At 41.9% G+C, this 17,051-nt stretch overlaps 1 long non-coding RNA gene across 1 annotated transcript in view; it reads left to right on the top strand.

Annotated features, from left to right (window-relative positions):
- The first annotated feature begins 3,992 nt into the window (after positions 1-3,992).
- The window catches only part of LOC123379139, a 35,595-nt gene continuing 22,536 nt past the window's right edge, over positions 3,993-17,051 (top strand). Inside the window, exon 1 of the long non-coding RNA XR_006583178.1 lies at positions 3,993-7,350. This is a non-coding gene — a long non-coding RNA (uncharacterized LOC123379139). The remainder of the gene's footprint in view (positions 7,351-17,051) is intronic.

The following is a 17,051-nucleotide window of genomic DNA, read 5'->3' as shown; positions in this document are numbered from 1 at the left end:
ACCTTATTATAGATTTTATAGGGTTAGCCAAAGTTATGGCTCCCTCCTTAACTGTAACTCAACTATTCTGTATTCAACGACATTTGTTTCTAATGATTAATTGATTCATCCGCTGGATCATGACATCGAAATGACCACAACCTTCAGAGTCATAGAGTAGCGAACTTTACAAACCTCAATTGGGTAGAAATGTGAAATCTCTGTAGTTTAAGTGCAGAATAGTTCTTCCTAGGCATTTTACATCAAGGGGATACTGTTTAAATTATTATCACTTCAAATAGCACTCCCATAAATTTAAAAAATTTTATGCATACAACAAAACATTCCTACATTTGAAGACATAAAAAAAATCACAGGTGACTCATCTGATCATTTTATATATTAATAACTATTATGACATATATGTGAACACATCACGAATCGTATAGGTGTACCAAGAGGCAGCTTATGCCTCTCTTAAGTATGTACTGACATAACCTAATATACTAAAATGGGAAGGGGCGTTTAGTCACTGAAATATGCATCGTGTAACAAAGATGAAGAAAATACATGGCTTGTGCCCATCATAAAAAAGATTCAGACTGAAGGCTTAGCTTTGGTTTTTATTCAATTAAATTGTTAAACTGTGCACAGTGATTTTTTTTTAGAACTTGAGACATTTGTGATGTTGGCTGTTTAAATCTTTGTTACCTTCGCTGTGAATTGAAATTGTACATATTTAGTAAATCATGCAGACAAAACAAACTTTTTAGACAATATTTTTATTGGAGAGTTTTCTTTTCCTGTATCCATGTTAAAAAAAAAAAAAACAACAAGACCTCCTTTCCCAAAATAAAAAATGTCAATACTAAATTTAAAGAAGTATAAAGGAATGATTGCTTCCTTTAGAGCTAAATATTGAAATAAACATGGAGATAATTGGCAACCTGTTCTTTTGGGCTAATAGGCCGTGTCCAATTTTTTGGGTCTGATGTTTCAGAGGGCCTCTGTTTCAGGGTTGAAGATGATCTATTAATCTCTGAATTAAACAAATGCTATTAAATTACAGAAATAAATCCCTCAGTCTTCATTTGTACATGAAATCTGGAATCAGAGAGGCAACACTGAGATGACACGAATGTGCTACAACCCCAAACTTGCTCTATTAAAACAGTCGCCTACCACCTATAATCTAGTATGACATGTTAAAAGGCTCCAAAATATCGAAAATATAAAATGAGCATGGCCATTCCCATTTGGCCTTGAGATGAATATGACAAAGATTCTAATAATTTTAGTCAAAGAAAATGATGAGTAAAAAATACATGAAGATTAAAGCAGTGACAAATGATCTTTTAAGTATTCTAATTGGTCTTTCTCATTCATATCTTTGATTCTACAGAAATTGCAAATCCTGATGGTCCTGATTTCTAAGTGCGCCCATCAGCTTTCTCTCTTTCACTTCACAGAATATGCCTGTTAGATTTGGAACGAAGAATAAGCCCCCAAAATGTTAAAAATAGACTACCGCCCTGGCAGGAAATTTAGCATTGGCAAGCCCAGAACTCAGAAGGAATTGATCTAACATAAGGAAACGTTCAAAGAAAGATTTGTGCATTATGATCCTGTTCTGACCACTTTCAGAGCAGTCAAATGGAAGGATGAGAGAGAGAGACAGAGAGAGAGAGAGAAATGGAAGGATGAGAGAGAGAGTGCATAGGTTTTGCAAGTTTTGTATGTATACATTGAATATTTAGTGTTAGAAAACAACAATAATACCCAAGAGATGAAAGGAGTTAAAATGGAGTGTTGTTGAGATTTTATATATTGTTATCTTACACAAATGGAAAACACTTAAAATGTTGATACTGGAAAAATAAAAGTTTCTGAAGACAACATCACAAAAAACTCTATGTAACTTATAAGATATGCCAACAATAAAAGAGAGAAAATATTAACTTATCTTTACTCTTTTTATAAGAAACTTAGATTTTAGTGTATAACCTTTCCTTAAAGGAGAATCACTCTTATCCTTTCCTAAAACCGTCTTATTATAGGGCGAAGAAGTACATTTATACTTCGGTCTAGTTTTGTAGAGGAAAAGAGGAATATGGGCTTCAAATTACTTGAAAAAAAATACAGATGAATAAAGGCATATAAATTTAGAAAGGAAATTCAAGAACATCTCTACACTCTGAGAAAACATTATGTGTATTTCGTGACCACAAGCAATCTAGACCTTGGTTTTTACATCTCTTCTGAAAGATGCCGCTTCCAACACAAACAGTATTTCCCAATTCTGCAGTGCAGCCCAGGATTGGTGCAGACATGAAGGGAGAACACCAACTATTGAATAACCCTCAACCACTTCCTGCAGTCCTGCAACATTCTGTGGAGGTCACCACTTGATTATTGAACATACTTAGAAAGTGTGAGCTCATACGTTTCCGGTTGAAGGTTACTCTAAGTAAGGGGGGAAAAGAGAAGTACAAACCACCCTGCCGAACTTATTTTAACGCTTCAAGTGCCAATTCTGGAGAAAGTAGGCCTTAGAATAATCAGCCTAACATCGGAGTAAACACTTTTTTTTTTCCCTTTCCACAACATCAAGTGTTTTTATATTATCAAAGATAATTCCATGAAAAGGAACATCTCATTCCCTCTAAAATAAATTGATGGAACATTTTTAAAAATCTGATCGAACAGAGTTCTGACCGCAATAACGTCTCATTATGTACTACCTTGGTTTTTAAAATGGAGATTAGAATAATGATTCGTACACCGGGCACCTGGGTGCTTCCATCAGTTGAGCATCTGACTCTTGGTTTCGGCTCAGGTCAGGATCTTACAATTCTCATGAAATTGAGCTCTGCGATGACAGTGTGGAGCCTGCTTGGGATTCTCTCTCTCCCTCTTTCTCTGCCCCTCCCCTGCTCACTCGCTCTCCCTCTCTCAAAATAAATAAATGAACTTAAAAAAAAGAATAATGATTTCATACAAACAGTTTTCCAGGAACTTTCATGACGCCTTGAGTCAGATGCCCTCACCTAGAAATCACCCTATAAAATATGTTATAAACTCCTTGACGGCCTGACCAAATTATAACACACTCTGTGTCTGCATTAAAAGTGTCAAAAATCTTGTTTTTGTCCTTTAATAAAGCTCTCCTATGAATTGGGTGGGAAAAGAATCTTTATGTTTGTAACACTCAGAAAAATAAAAGCAGCTAATCCAGCACTCATATCTTGTAGATGAGGAAACTGAAGTCTCCACATCCTTGAGACCACGCTGGTTATTTGTTTCTATTCCTGGATGATCTAGAAAGCAGTTAAGCATAGACCGTCAAAACCCTAGCCTCCTGAGAGCGGTCTCTTCAGCGTATCACAGTGAAACCCTACTTCCAACGGTTATGGGAGCATCAAAAGAAATGAGCTAGTTTCCCTACTTCCTGCAAGAAGTCCATTCTGGTCCACAAGAACTCTTCATGCACGGATGGAATGAAAATAACCTACTTCGGACAGTATTACTCTGTATTACTGTGTATACTCTGTAATACTCTGTATTACTCTGATCACACCATCACGTGAGGGCTGTTAACCACTCCAGGACTAGCATCTCTGTTAGCCGAGAGCCAGTGACATTCTCAATTTTGACAGATGCTCTTTCAAAATCGCTAACTGCTGTTCTTATTACGCGCTAGTTTTGTCCAAGACTTTTGACAGTGCTTATGTCCATTGAGGATTTGTGCTCCATCGAGCCTCTCCAACTAGTTTCCAGCAGAGTAACAAGAGCAATAGGAGACTCATACATCGGCAATGGGAAAATCGGAATAAACTGAAATAGATGAAAGGAAGGAAGAGCACGGAAGAATCGTAGATATGCGCTCATCTGAAGCCTTGGCTTTTTTTTCCTTTTAATGTTTATTTATTTTGAGAGAGAGAGAGAGAGAGAGAGAGTGTTTGTGTGTGCGCACACATGTACAAGTGGCTGAGGGGCAAAGGGAGAGAGAGAATCCCAAGCAGGCTCTGTACTGTCAGTGCAGATGGGGCTCGATCTCACTAGAACCCTGAGATCACGACCTGAGCCAAAATTAAGAAGCAGAGGCTTAACCGACTGAGCCACCCAGGTGCCTCTGAAGCCTTGGTTCTTACAATTCTGGGACTCAGAGAGAATAAAAGCCCAAATCATCCCATAGTTCCTCAGCAGAGCTGAGACTAGAAGCCAGGACTCCATAGACGCTTTTATTGCTTCCATTGATGCTTCTAACACTTCTGTGATCCTTCAATTCTATTACATTTAGTGGTCCTAAGAGCAATACTAATATATTACAGTGACAACATTGATAGCTGCGTGTCTACCACGTGCAAAGCAGAATGCTAGGTAGTATAAGACATACGAAGATGAACAGGATAGGACTACTGGCCTCAGGTTTCTTATACTCTGTGGGAGATAGATACACACAAAGAAGCAGAATACAGAGTTCCAGGTCCCGTAGGGAAGGTACGGACATGAAAGTCCCAAGCATGCCTTCTTCTACACCCTGACGTTTTTTCTATTTCAACACAAAATAGTGCCGTTCCCTCAATAATACACCTGTTGTCGAGTGAGGCTGTGTGAGAAGCACTGTTCTATGTCCTAGGAATATAGTGGTGAACAAACAACAGCCCCACTTTAAGGGATCCACATGTTAGGGGAGGAGGTAGAAAACAACAGAATGGAAATGTTGAAAATGAAAGATGATATAATGATATAATAGTGAATGGCATGGAATTGGAGAGCCGGCAACCTGGGGGGCAGGGCGGGGAGTGTGAGGAAAAGTCTCTCTGAAGCAGTGGTGTTTGAGAGGAGCTTGAAGGATAAGACGTGAGCCATGGAAGATCTAGAGTGAGAGTGTTCCAGGAAAAAGGACCAGCAGCTGTACAGGCCTGGGGGAGGAACAGGTTTGGCTTCTTGAGAATCAGAAGGCTAGTGTAAGAGAGCATAGCAGAAAAGGCAGAAAGGAGGAAAATGAAGTCAGGCAGAGAAAACATGTCCCGGGCCATGTGAATGGTTTAGAATGTGATCTCTTGTGAATAAGCACTCAGGAACAACTTTACTGATAAAATGCAGAGAATTTTAAGGAATGAGGCTTTTTAGGTCTTTTGGTGAAGTGTCATGTTTTCATAGGTGAGAAAACCGAGTTTATTAATCCACGAGGTTTTACCCTGTGGGAGTCAGAAGACTCACGGGTTATTACTCCCAGTGACTCGAAATGCGCTTAGCAACCTGTTCGTGGCCTTTTTACATATAATTCCTTCCCTTGTGAAATGCACAGTGACATTCTACGTCCCTCTGACTTCAGAATGAGAGAGATCTCATTTCTCAGACTCCCTCAAGACCACCTGCCTTGTGTCTGGTCACAGACAGATCCGTCAGCCTGGAAAACAGAAACTGTTTGGGCCGAAGAAAGTTTGTATTTTGGAAACGAAAGCACTAGATGCAGCGAACAGGCCGCCACGGTGGCACGTTACCCGGGCAGCGCCTTCCCCAGGCACGGGTCCCGGCACGGTCCCCACAGCTGCCCGCTTGCTCGCAACAGCTGTGCTAGAATCAGGCGCGAGCAAGGGCCCCAGCCATCTCCCCTTCTCCTGAACTTCTAAAAAATACAAAAACTCGCAGAGCCGAGAGAGAAGCCAATAAGAAGTAAGGAACATGCAGCAGGTGGTACCATCTGTGCCCGGCTAATTCCAGCCAAAACAATCTGCTCCCTAGAGTTCCCAGTTGTGGAGAAGGGAAGAGAATCTGACAGTGGCGGAGCGGGGGAGGGGGTGTAGCAGGGCAAGTGCCGAGACTATTATTTAAACGTTCAGCTGGTTGGGAAGTAGATTATTGGTGCCAGTGAACTATTATCTCTCTCCGTTTCTTTTTACAACCACGGTGGGAGATTCCTCCAAAGTCTCACTAAACTGGCAACTAGCGGATCCCACACCTGTGAGACAGATATGTAGGCATCACCGTGAGTCTGTCGCCACTGCGATGGGAGGGACAGACATTCCACAGCAAGACTGGGAAGCACAGCTCACCTCGAGATGGAGAACGAGGTTGGGGGGAGGGAGCTTATGTTTATTTTATTCTATTTTCCTAGCAACCGAATTCTCTCCCTCTCTCCTGTTGGTTCTTTGAAAATCATCCACGGTTTAGCATGGGCTTGTTCCTCAGGCCTGATTCCCCAGGCTGGCATTTTCTGAAATAAAATTCTTTCCCTTGATGGACTTCCTTGTGGGGAGCGCGTCTCCCCTGGCACACGTACAATCACGGGATGCTTAAATGCAAGCAATTCAAAGATAGATCAAATCGTCTGTGGCAATAACTTTCCCTTAATAGAGTAACAGACAGACAGGGCCCGTGCTTCCCACAGACGGAGGCGTGGCAATGACTCGAGGGTCACAGAAAGACCTGTCTACTAAAAAAGAAAATCTAACCCACTGCAATATCCCCACCAGCACTTGAGGTGAAGGTACTGTCTCCAGAAAGTCATCTGTAAATGCAGATACCTGCGAGAGGTGGTATTTTTCTGTTATCACCTTCCTTCAGATGAATGTGGCAATGCATAGCTGAGAGTTGAGCCCTGAGAAAGTGGGGCACAGGAAAGTTCACTCTTACTGGAAGAAGACAAGTGAAGGTCTAGATTTTAGGTGCTAACCCAGAAGACCAGGACCTCATGGGCCCTTGACAGAAGGGTAGGTGGGACCTGCTCCTAGCCGCCCCCTGCTTGGGCTGAATTGTGTCCCCCCAAAAGGGATGTTGTAGTCCTAACCCCTAGCCCCTAGGATCGTGACCTGATTTGGAAATAGGGTATTTGCAGATGTCACCAAGGATGGGCCCTCCTGCGATATGGATGGTGTCCCTATAAGAAGAGGGAAATTTGGACACAGGCACCACGCCAGGTGAAAACAAAGTCAGAGATTGGAGGCACGCAGCTACAAGGCAAAGAACGCCAAGGATGTCGGCCGCCGCTGAAAGCTGGGAGAGAGAAACGGAGCAGATCCCTCAGAAGGGAGCAGCCACGGCAACACCTTGATTTGGGACGTCCAGCCTCCAGAACCGTGAGAGAAGAAATTTCTGCTGCTTTAAGACACCCAGCTGGTGGTACTTTGTTGCGGGAGCCCCAGGAACTGATACATGCCTGAGGCAGCCACGGTCAGGGTGTCCGTATTCCGTCTCTGGGTTGGTCTAAAAATCAACATCAAATTTTGGTCTAACCATTCTCTTGGTGCCTGAGCTTTACCAGATATGATGAATATCGGCAGGAATATCCCTTTTGGTTTCGAGATGCCTGTCATCGGGAAAAAGACGAACGGCCTGTGCTTTTTCCCAAATGTCTTCTATAAGGTAATCTTTTTAATTAGGATAATTAAATTCCTGTTTCAAAGGGCAGTAAAGTGCAAGCATTATTGTCTGATTTCCTGTAAAGAGTTATTTTCCTGCCTCCTGTTCCACATGGTGTCCATTAACAGGAGAAGCACCAAGTGAGTCAGACATTATGGTTACAGGTCTGTGGCTCGTGTCAGTGCTAAGAAGAGGGAAATGAGAAAGGAAAACATAAATTGGGAAACAGTGTCAGAGGGCAGGCCAAGATAATGGAAGAACCAGAAAGCAGAGGAAAAGGGTGTTGTGTGGGAACCAAAACCTTGCTTCAGGTAGGGAATGTCAGAGAAAAATACAGTAACATTTTGAAATTAGGGAGGGAGGAGTCCAAGCAGATCTTTATTGGCTTTTTTGCGGCCTGAGTTCAGTAAGAGAAATTAGTAAAATGTGGCCTCTTCTCTGATTCCTTACTGCTGTGTGATCTGAACCTTTCTTATCTCTAAGCCTCCCGTGCAACTGACTGGTAATTTCCACGGGGTATTTATATCACTGAGATTTGGGAAGGGTATCAGGAGTAATGTGGGTGAGGCAGCAAGCGAGCCCAAGACAGGAGTGAGTCAACTGGTGCGTCTTGTGATAATGCTGACTTATTGCCCTGGTCGCCAGTGGCCTAAAGCTGGGAATCATCGAGACTGGGCTCTGGGATGGTTCTCAGATGCGCCCATGAGCTCTGTTCTGCTCCGTTACTCCTCATTGATTGCTACTCAGCCACCCATGAGTGGGCCACAGAAGCGCGGGTAACAATGTCACGGAACAGTCCACCCAAGCCTCTCCTCTCTTTACTACGAAAAATGAACCCAGCTCTGTGCCTTCTTCACAGAAGGCCGGCCTGCCATCCTTTACATTTTTTTCCCCTAGAAGATGGTATATCATCTTAAAAGCCTAGTTTAATTTGCTTTTCTCTAAGCTTTGTGGTATTTTTTATATGCCATTAGTCAGTTACTGCATGTTCCTAGCAATAATAGTCCCACCTAATGTATTTAATTTGTTTTGAAAATCATAGCACATCTTTACACACAGAAGAGGCAGCTTTTAACTCCATTGATGACTTCCTCTTTAAAAGTCCTTCTTTAAATCCCTAACCACAGTCTTCTTGGTTTTCTTCCTACCCACTAACCAGGCTCTGCTTTCTTCACTCAATCCTTCAACAGCAGTGTTTCCAGGGGCCCTCCGGGGCTCTCTGTTCTCCTCATTCTGATCACTGTACTTCACCACCGACAGCTTCATTTCCTACCTATATAGCAAAGACCAAAAATTCCTTCTCCCCAGAAAGACTTCCCTCCTGCACATCCAAATGAATACTGGGCATTCAGGTGGCCTCAAAGGCACCTCAAATTGGACGTATCCAAAATGGATGTGGCCATATCTCCTGCCCGCCCACCACGTTCCCCAAAAACCTCGTGACCATCACCTCCTGCGTTCCTCAGGTGGAAATCTTGAGACTCATCCCGCTGTTTCCCCAAATAAGCTATCAGGTCTGTGAGTCACACCCCCCGTTATCTCTTCTGCCGGTTCCTCTTCCATGATCACCACTGCCATTGCCTCACTTCAGACGTACGTCATCCCAAGAACTGCCGTAACAGCCTCTCAAGTGGTCACACTGGCCCCACTCTCACCCGAGGATCTGCCTCCTTGTGACACAGCAGGGGATAGAGCTGTCACTCAGGGCTGATGGAGGGACTAGCAGATAGAAGGATGTCACCTTTTATGTTCTTCCAAGATATTGTTTGATATTCTTTGCATATGCCTTACTTGAACATTATTTCATCACAGTCTTGACTACTGTTATATTGACATATATCCTTAAATACAATAGAAAAGAATGTGTCAGGAGAAACAATCTGCTCCCCTCCCCATCCCACCCATAGCTATACTTGTGGTCTCACCACCTTCTAATGCATCCTGCATCCCTACCTTGGCTAAAAGTGCTCTTTTGGTGCTTTTTGTTTTCATGGTCTATCTTCTCCTTAAATGTGTAAGCTTCTTACGGGCAAGGACCATGTTATCTTTGTAGTCTGACTTCTCAGGGAGTTACTGCTACCAAGTAGATAGTCGATGTGTGTCCACTGATTTAAATCACTATTGAAAATTTGACTGTGCCAAAGCCCTACTTAAAAATCCTTCCGCAGTTCCCCAAAACACCCAAAATACAAAATCCTATCCCTCGGCCTGGCCCACGAAGCTCTCGCAAGCTGACTGCTCCTTGCCTCTCTTTCCGTCCTCTGTCGCTATCCTCCAGCTGCATCTACCTGGACACAATCCCTTCTAGTTTTCTGTTTTTCCTCCAGAACATACCTCGAGGGTCACTTTTTTTAAGACCATCTTTCCTGAAACCCTCATCTTAGACATGCCCCTCCTCTTGGCTTCTGTGTGCATCCTGTAACGGGCTTCATTCGTGCCCCATCCGAGGGCTGACTTGCCAAAAGTCATGTGTTCCCGAAAGGTCAACGCTGTGAGCATTGTGACTCCAGCACCTAGCAAGAATGAAGAACATGTGTGAGTTTTCTGGAAAGAGGCTGTCAGCAACTTCTAGTCCCCCACTGACCCCAGTCATCAGCCAAATAGAAGAGCAATTCAGTGACAGGACAGAAAACAACATAGAAAGTGAGTCATGAAAAATGCGGAACTGCAGAAGGACCCCAATGCATGACAGAAATTTGCAATTTAATACACCTAAAGATTTTTGAGAACCATTTATAAGATTATATTGGCACAATTTTTTTTTAATGTTTAGTTTTGTTTCTGAGGAAGAGAGAGAGAGAGAGAGAGAGAGAGCAAGCGAGAGCAGGGGAGGGGCAGAGACAGAGGGAGGCAGAGGATCTGAAGCAGGCTCAGCTCAGACCTGTCAGCACAGAGCCAGAGGCAGGGCTCGAACTCACGAACCGTGAGATCATGATCTGAGCTGAAATCAAGAGTCAGACGCTCAACCAACTGAACCACTCAGGCGATTTGGGGGTGCAAATTTTACCCACGTGGAATAACCACTTCATTTCTCCAATAACCACTAATTATGAATAGTGACCTCAGCCTCCACTACAAACATCGAGATATTCAATGAATTATAAAATGAGTGAGGCAAGCCCACTCCAATCCGAGTGAGGTAGGTTAAAGGCAAATATGAATAAATGAGTCTTCCACTTGCTACCGATTGAGAGCACAGCCTTTAAACTATTTCAGCAATGACTCAGATGAGGAACACAAACTATACAAAAGAGGAAGAAGCCTGAAGTAGTCTGGGATGCATTTTCTTCAACTTATCTGGAATTTTCAATTACCTCAGTTTCCTGACAAAGCTTTGCTGATGTCAGTAATTTACAGTAACAATCAGCAAGATAACAGCAGGTTTGTGTGGGCCAAAGGTACATTTGGGTCTAACATGAGTAATATATCCTGTAGCAAAGGACAGCAGGAGGCATGAAAAAAAGGTACAATTTCTATTCGTGATTTTTAAATAAAATCAAAGCCCCATGCATATGTCACAGAGCAGGTGAAGAGCCCTCTGCTCCTTCTCACGAGATGCAAGTCCTTTCCTTCTTGAATCCTAACTGACTTTGTACAAGGATCCACCAAGATGCTACATGACTACTGCGTAGAAAACAGACTAGAAGCTTCTCTGCCTTTGTGCCGTAAAATTTTATATATCAGAACACACTGTGAGTACCCTCTGTGTTTAGAGAATTGTGAGTAGTTACAAAAGAGGTGGCAGGTACTACCCTTGCTTTAAACAGCGTATGATGATCTAAATGAATGTAACACAAACAAATGTAAGGTCCCGGACAGACGAAAGAACCCCCGGCCAGTAGAAATCTGCTGTAAGCAGCGAAGCTCTCAGGTCACGAAGGCATTTCACCGGGTTGATGGAGAACTTTGCAATTTCTCGGGGTCAACATCGAAAGCTTTGTTTCTCATTGTATAGCCCTGAATGCACGCTGACCGCGGGCTTTTCCTGAAAGTTGCTACTCTTGGTTTTCTCATGAAATTGCTGATATGAATTGATTCTCTTGTGATTTTGCTTTTTTCTCCTAAAGCTAAGTACAATGAAACCAGAACATCGAAGCGTTCTGATGTAGTTTTCTCGTCCATAAAATGAGGGGTTGTTTGGATTCTTAGGCTCCTTCCTACAGAACTCATGGCACAAGGGCAGTTCCGGTGAAGGGAGCTTTTCCTACTTAACACAAGAAACTTTGTGGTCCTGGGCTGAGAGCCTAGCTTTCTTGCGAAAAGACCCAGACTTGAGTGCCAGCCCTGCCACCTCTTAACCATGTGACCTGGGCTAAACAACATCACTAAACCTCAGTTCACTTATCTCTAAAATTGGAATGATACACATAACTATCTCACAGGATGGTTGTGAGAATCAAACGAGACAATAGATGTGCACATAGTTTGCAAATGGTCAGGACAGCAGCCACTGGTAAAGGGACAAAAGTGAGCAGAGTCTGTTTACTTATTTCAGCGACCCTCCTTAGGACTTCCTTCCGCAGTTGTCCTTTCTTCCTGCTTGGGTTTGAGGGAAGCATTCCTTTGATAACCCATTCCTATAGTTAAGTCCACAGAGAGTTCTCTAAGAAACACAACAATTTCAGTACTTAGAAATTTGCCCAGCATGTATGGGGCGCCTGGGTGGCTCAGTCACTTAAGTATCTGACTTCTGCTCAGGTCCTGATCTTGCGCTCGGTCTGTGAGTTTGAGCCCCACGTCGGGCTCTGTGCTGACAGTTCAAGGCCTGGAGCCTTCGGTTTCTGTGTCTCCGTCTCTCTCTGCCCCTCTCCCTGCTCCCTCTCTCATTGTCTCTCTCCCTCTCAAAAATAAACATAAAGGAAATTTTAGAAATTTTCCCAGCATGTAATTTTTTTAAGGGACCACGATTGTCTCAAGATTCATCCTCAAAGAGACCCTTTGTTTCCTGGTGGGCGTTAGCCTTGGATGGCTGAAAGGGGAAGGAATGCTTGACAATTATCAGTTCGATGAGAGGCCTCAGAGCATGAGAAATGAGGAGGTTGTTCTGCGTCGATTCTAGATATGTGGTGCCTCCGCTGCTCTAACTAGATAATCCAGGGTGATAATGAAGTAGTCACAGGGGTGAACCTTTGTAACAAGGCGGCCAAAGCATTGCTCACAATTTGAACCTTCCTGTTAGCCTTTTTGCATATTTTAAAGAGAGACTTTTAAATCATGAGAGAGCCTTGCCTGTCAGATTAATCGGCCCATATGGAGAACCTCTTTCTTAGCTTGAGAGAGACTCAGGAGGGGAAGCTCCTGGAGATGAAAGCTGATGATCCAAATAGCAGGAAAAGGTTTAGTTTATGATTATTGTTTTCCTTCAGCTAATTTTAATTCTGATGAATACTAAGTTTTCTTTGGTACTTTTTGTTCCTCGAGTCTTTTTTTTTTTCAGTTATATTGTTCAGCCAAGTATTTCTTAAGCCTCTATGAAAACAACACTACATATTTTTTAAGCCCATGTAAACAAACATTTCCATGAAGATTGGCTTGAAAAATACATGTAGACAGCAGCCTTGAAAGACTCTTCCTGTTGTAAAGATGAAAAGATTTGAAAGATCAATTGATAGGTAGGTAGGTAGATAACACACTAGAACGTAATGTTAATTAAAACGGATTCGAATTATGTTAACTCTTACCATTCTGTTTAGTTCCTTTCTGTTCCTCTAACAATCTAAACAGGCAGAATGTCTTGATATATTCTGATCCTTGGATGGCAGGCTACATCTCCAGTCAAACTGTTCTAAAACAGATCATTTGTAAACAAGTATTTATAGATTGCCAGTAAACACCAGTCATTGTGCTAGACAACAGGGATAGATGTGGAATGATATATGGAAGCTCATGTGCAAACAGATTGTTACGGGGGCAACAGAGAAAAAGGAGTTCTGTGTTGTTTTGTGAGACCTCTGCCTGGGAGTCTAGGGAAGTCTCTTCTGGGAGTTTCTTCTCTGAAGAGAAGAGGGGCTATTTGAGTTCAGTGTTGAAGAACCAATAAAAGTTTGTCAAGAAACTTCTGGAAAAGAGGGGGCAATGCCAAAGGCATGGTAGTGTGAGGAGCGTAGCATGGTAAAGGAATGATGAACTTTGGTTATAAGCTCCTTTTAAATGCCACCAAAAGTAGACTTTTATTTTTTAGGTTGGTTCTACACCCACGTGGAGCTCGAACTCACAACCCTTAGATCAAGAGTTGCATGCTCTACTGACTGAGCCAGCCAGCGCCCCGCCCCCCGCCCAATGTAGACTTTATATTTAAGCCAATAAATTAAAAATGCATACTATAATAGATTAAGATATGTCTACCCTCCTTGGTATAAATTACCTATTTCTCACAATTACAATTGAATAACTAAACGAAGTAGCAATGTTTAGGCATGATCGTTGTTGCTAATGAGCAAACTCTTTGCATTACATGGGGAAGAAGAAAGAAAGCCACTTCAAGTCTTCCCCTGCCCCGTCTAGATAAATATGGCTGGAATGTAACCATCACAGGGAAGAAGGTACCAGAGGGATAGGTCATCTCTACTTAGATTTTGACCTTTCACCTAAAACAACACCTTCTGGTGACTTCCAGAGGCGGATGCTTGACCATTAGTAAGCAATCAAGACTAAACCCTTGTTTGCTATAAGCTATGAGTAAATAGATGACTTATGTGGACATCATCTCATTATTTCAAACACGAGGGAAACTTGAGAAAATGATTTAAGCATTTAATGAAAGTCTTGATCTATCTTCTTTTTTCTGAGAATGGTATTTTAAAATTAGCCTTTCTAACAGGAAATAGAATAGCCTGACAAAAGGAACCACAACTGTATATCTAAACTGGCAGCATATTTGTATGGTGTAGAGAGATACATATGTTCACCACCCTTTGCTGGTTAAACTGTATTTCATTATCATCTCCTTATTTCCACTTCTAATTCTAGCACAACTATTTCCTATAAACAGGTCAGCTCTCTAGCAGTTTTGAGCATAAGAATTTTTTTTACGTGCCTGATCCCAACTTTATTAAGTAGCATTTTTCCTTGTTCTTAATTGTAGTCCCTCAGGAACATACCTAACACATTTAACATCAATTACCATACCTGGGAAGAAAAATTAATTTACCACTGATTTCAGCTGCATCGTGTATATGGATATTTATGCTATCTGTGATTTTAAAAAATACCACTTGGAATAGGAATATCTATTTCATATTATTATAGTATAATGAACCTACAGATTTGATCATTATAATACCATAACGTGTGATGCTACAGAATGCAAGAATCCTCCCAAATCAGCAGCGAGTCATTCTTGTAAATCTAATTCATCTTGTTTAAAAATTCCTATAATTTGTTTAATTTAAAGAGCAGATATTTTCCATATCTTGGATTAAGGGGATTGTTTTGTTTTTCATGTTATAGTGTTGTTTTGGCTTAACCTCTATGGGAGTGTACAATTCTCTATTTTTGGTTCAGACCCATGGAGTCTTTTCTCTGTAGGTGTGATAATGTTCCCGAGTGCTGAATCATAGGATGTGGATGGTAAATAATTTTAGATCATAGCCGCCAGTGAAAATGTCATTAATCCGGAAAACCTATCCAGATACCTCCCACAGTGTCCAGAGTCAAAGATAAAGCATCACATTGCCACTGACTTCTTCTCCTCCTTCCCCCACCCCCTTTCTTTCCCCTCCCCCCTCCCCCTTTTCCTCTCCCTCTTCCTCCTCCTCTCCCACCTCCTTCTCATTCTCCTCTTCTTCTCCATCTCCTTCTCCTTCTCCTTCCTCAATGTTGACTAAACATGGACCAACTGTCTACTCTGTCAGGGCATTATTCTTTTGCCTCTGAAAACTTTCGCTAGAAAAAAATACAGTCAGGTGTCCTTTACATGGTAAAAAACATCCCCAGCACACAGGCTTTTGAGAAAACCAGGATTTCTTTACATGCTTTGTGCTTGAGAAAGCAACCACATCATAGGACATTGTGAGTAAAAGCTCTTTCCAAATTCAAAGATCTGTGTTCTCGATTTTAAGAATGAATCTTACAGGGAATATGAGGAGTTAGGAATCCATACGTTAAAGAATTCTCTTGGGTGTCTAGGTGGCTCAGTCGGTTAAGCATCCAACTTCCACTCAGGTCACTATCTCACGGCTCCTGAGTCTGAACCCGGCATGGGGCTCTGTGCTGACAGCTCAGAGCCTGGAGACTGCTTTGGATTCTGTGTCCCTCCTTCTCTCGCACTGCCCTTCCCCTGGTCATTCTCTCTCTCTCTCTCTCTCTCTCTCTCTCTCTCTCTCTATCTGTGTCTCAAGATTAAGTAAACATTTTTAAAAACTTAAAAATTTTCTTACATTCTAAAACTGGATTAACAAGTAACATCCAACTTAACTCACTTTCTTTTGTATATGAAATGCTGTCTTCCTCTTTTTTTTTTTTTAACTTATCATTTTCTATTCTCCTTCCAAAGGTATACCGTATCAAATTTTCCTTTAAATAGAATTTGGAGCAGTAAGATAGATTAATGCTATTACGGGTTTTACAGAATCAATGTTTTAAGGAAAGAGTGATTTTTAAGGGGAAAGAATGATTTAAAGAGAAGTCTTTTCAGACCCCTATTAGAGCCAAACCTTTAGACTGTGGTCTAAAGTTAAAAAAAAAAAAAAAGACTTGGTTTCTGCTTAATTGAGAAAGAGACAGAGATCGAAAATTGGGCAGACACAGCACAGTGGGGCCACAGGAAGCAGTAAAGATTCCAAGCTATCCTCTTCTCCCCCATGGGGCTCAGTTGCCTCAGTAGAAAACTTTGGGTGGTGAAGAACCAGCATCTGAAGAGGCCAATGGTCTGGACTCAATCGTCTGGACCAGGGCTCTATAACAGCAAGAGATGTGTAGGCCTCTCCCGTTATATTACAATTTGAATAAAATATGCTAAAGCATTGTTTCTGCCAATTTTGATATTTTAAAATAATTTACATTTAACAAATTAATGGTTAAAATGATTGCATTATAATCTCATCTGTCTAAACTTGTCAAAGATATAAGTAAAAGCAAAAGAATGGAAGGCCTTAAGAAGCTTTGACCAATCATGTGAGTCACCCCCTGGATTTAGGAGCAGATTCCATCCCATTCAGACCGTGGGCTGAGAATAGGAGTCGAGTGTTTTCTGATGAAAATGTGGGCTGCTGTGAGGAGAAGAGGGAATGAACACCGGAAAGGCCATCCCAGATTCATAGTAGACTTAAGACAGAGCCATTTCCCAGGTCAACTCATTTCAAGAAAGAAGTACTGAAAGGTATCCTAGCCTAGCCTCCAGAAATGACAGCTACCATCTGAGAAGAAGTTCTTTCCAAAACTATGGTGCCATGGAAACATTTAGGACAAGTAAAGGTTCTCAATATTTTCCTGTCAAACACCCAGGTTGCAAAGGGTTCCTCTGTGGCAGACACTACCATGGCAAATTCTGATGAGCCAGGTTGCAGGTTATGTGAAATTTCTGGCATGCTAGCTGGATTTGTACTCCTTCTTCCCCCACCTAAAGCTTTGCTTTATATTAAGACGCAAGTGAGTAAAAGTGAGGATTTGTTCTTCTAATTTATAAATTTAAAAGAGAATTGTCAAACTTCAATCTTTAACTCTTATGAGTAACAAATAATTTATACAGTGGTTCATAATTGATC

The sequence above is a fragment of the Felis catus genome, chromosome C1, assembly GCF_018350175.1.
Source record: "Felis catus isolate Fca126 chromosome C1, F.catus_Fca126_mat1.0, whole genome shotgun sequence".
Classification (NCBI taxonomy): Eukaryota; Metazoa; Chordata; class Mammalia; order Carnivora; family Felidae; genus Felis; species Felis catus.
The sequence above is the reverse complement of the archived record's forward strand: the minus strand, read 5'-3'. Positions and strand labels throughout refer to the sequence as shown.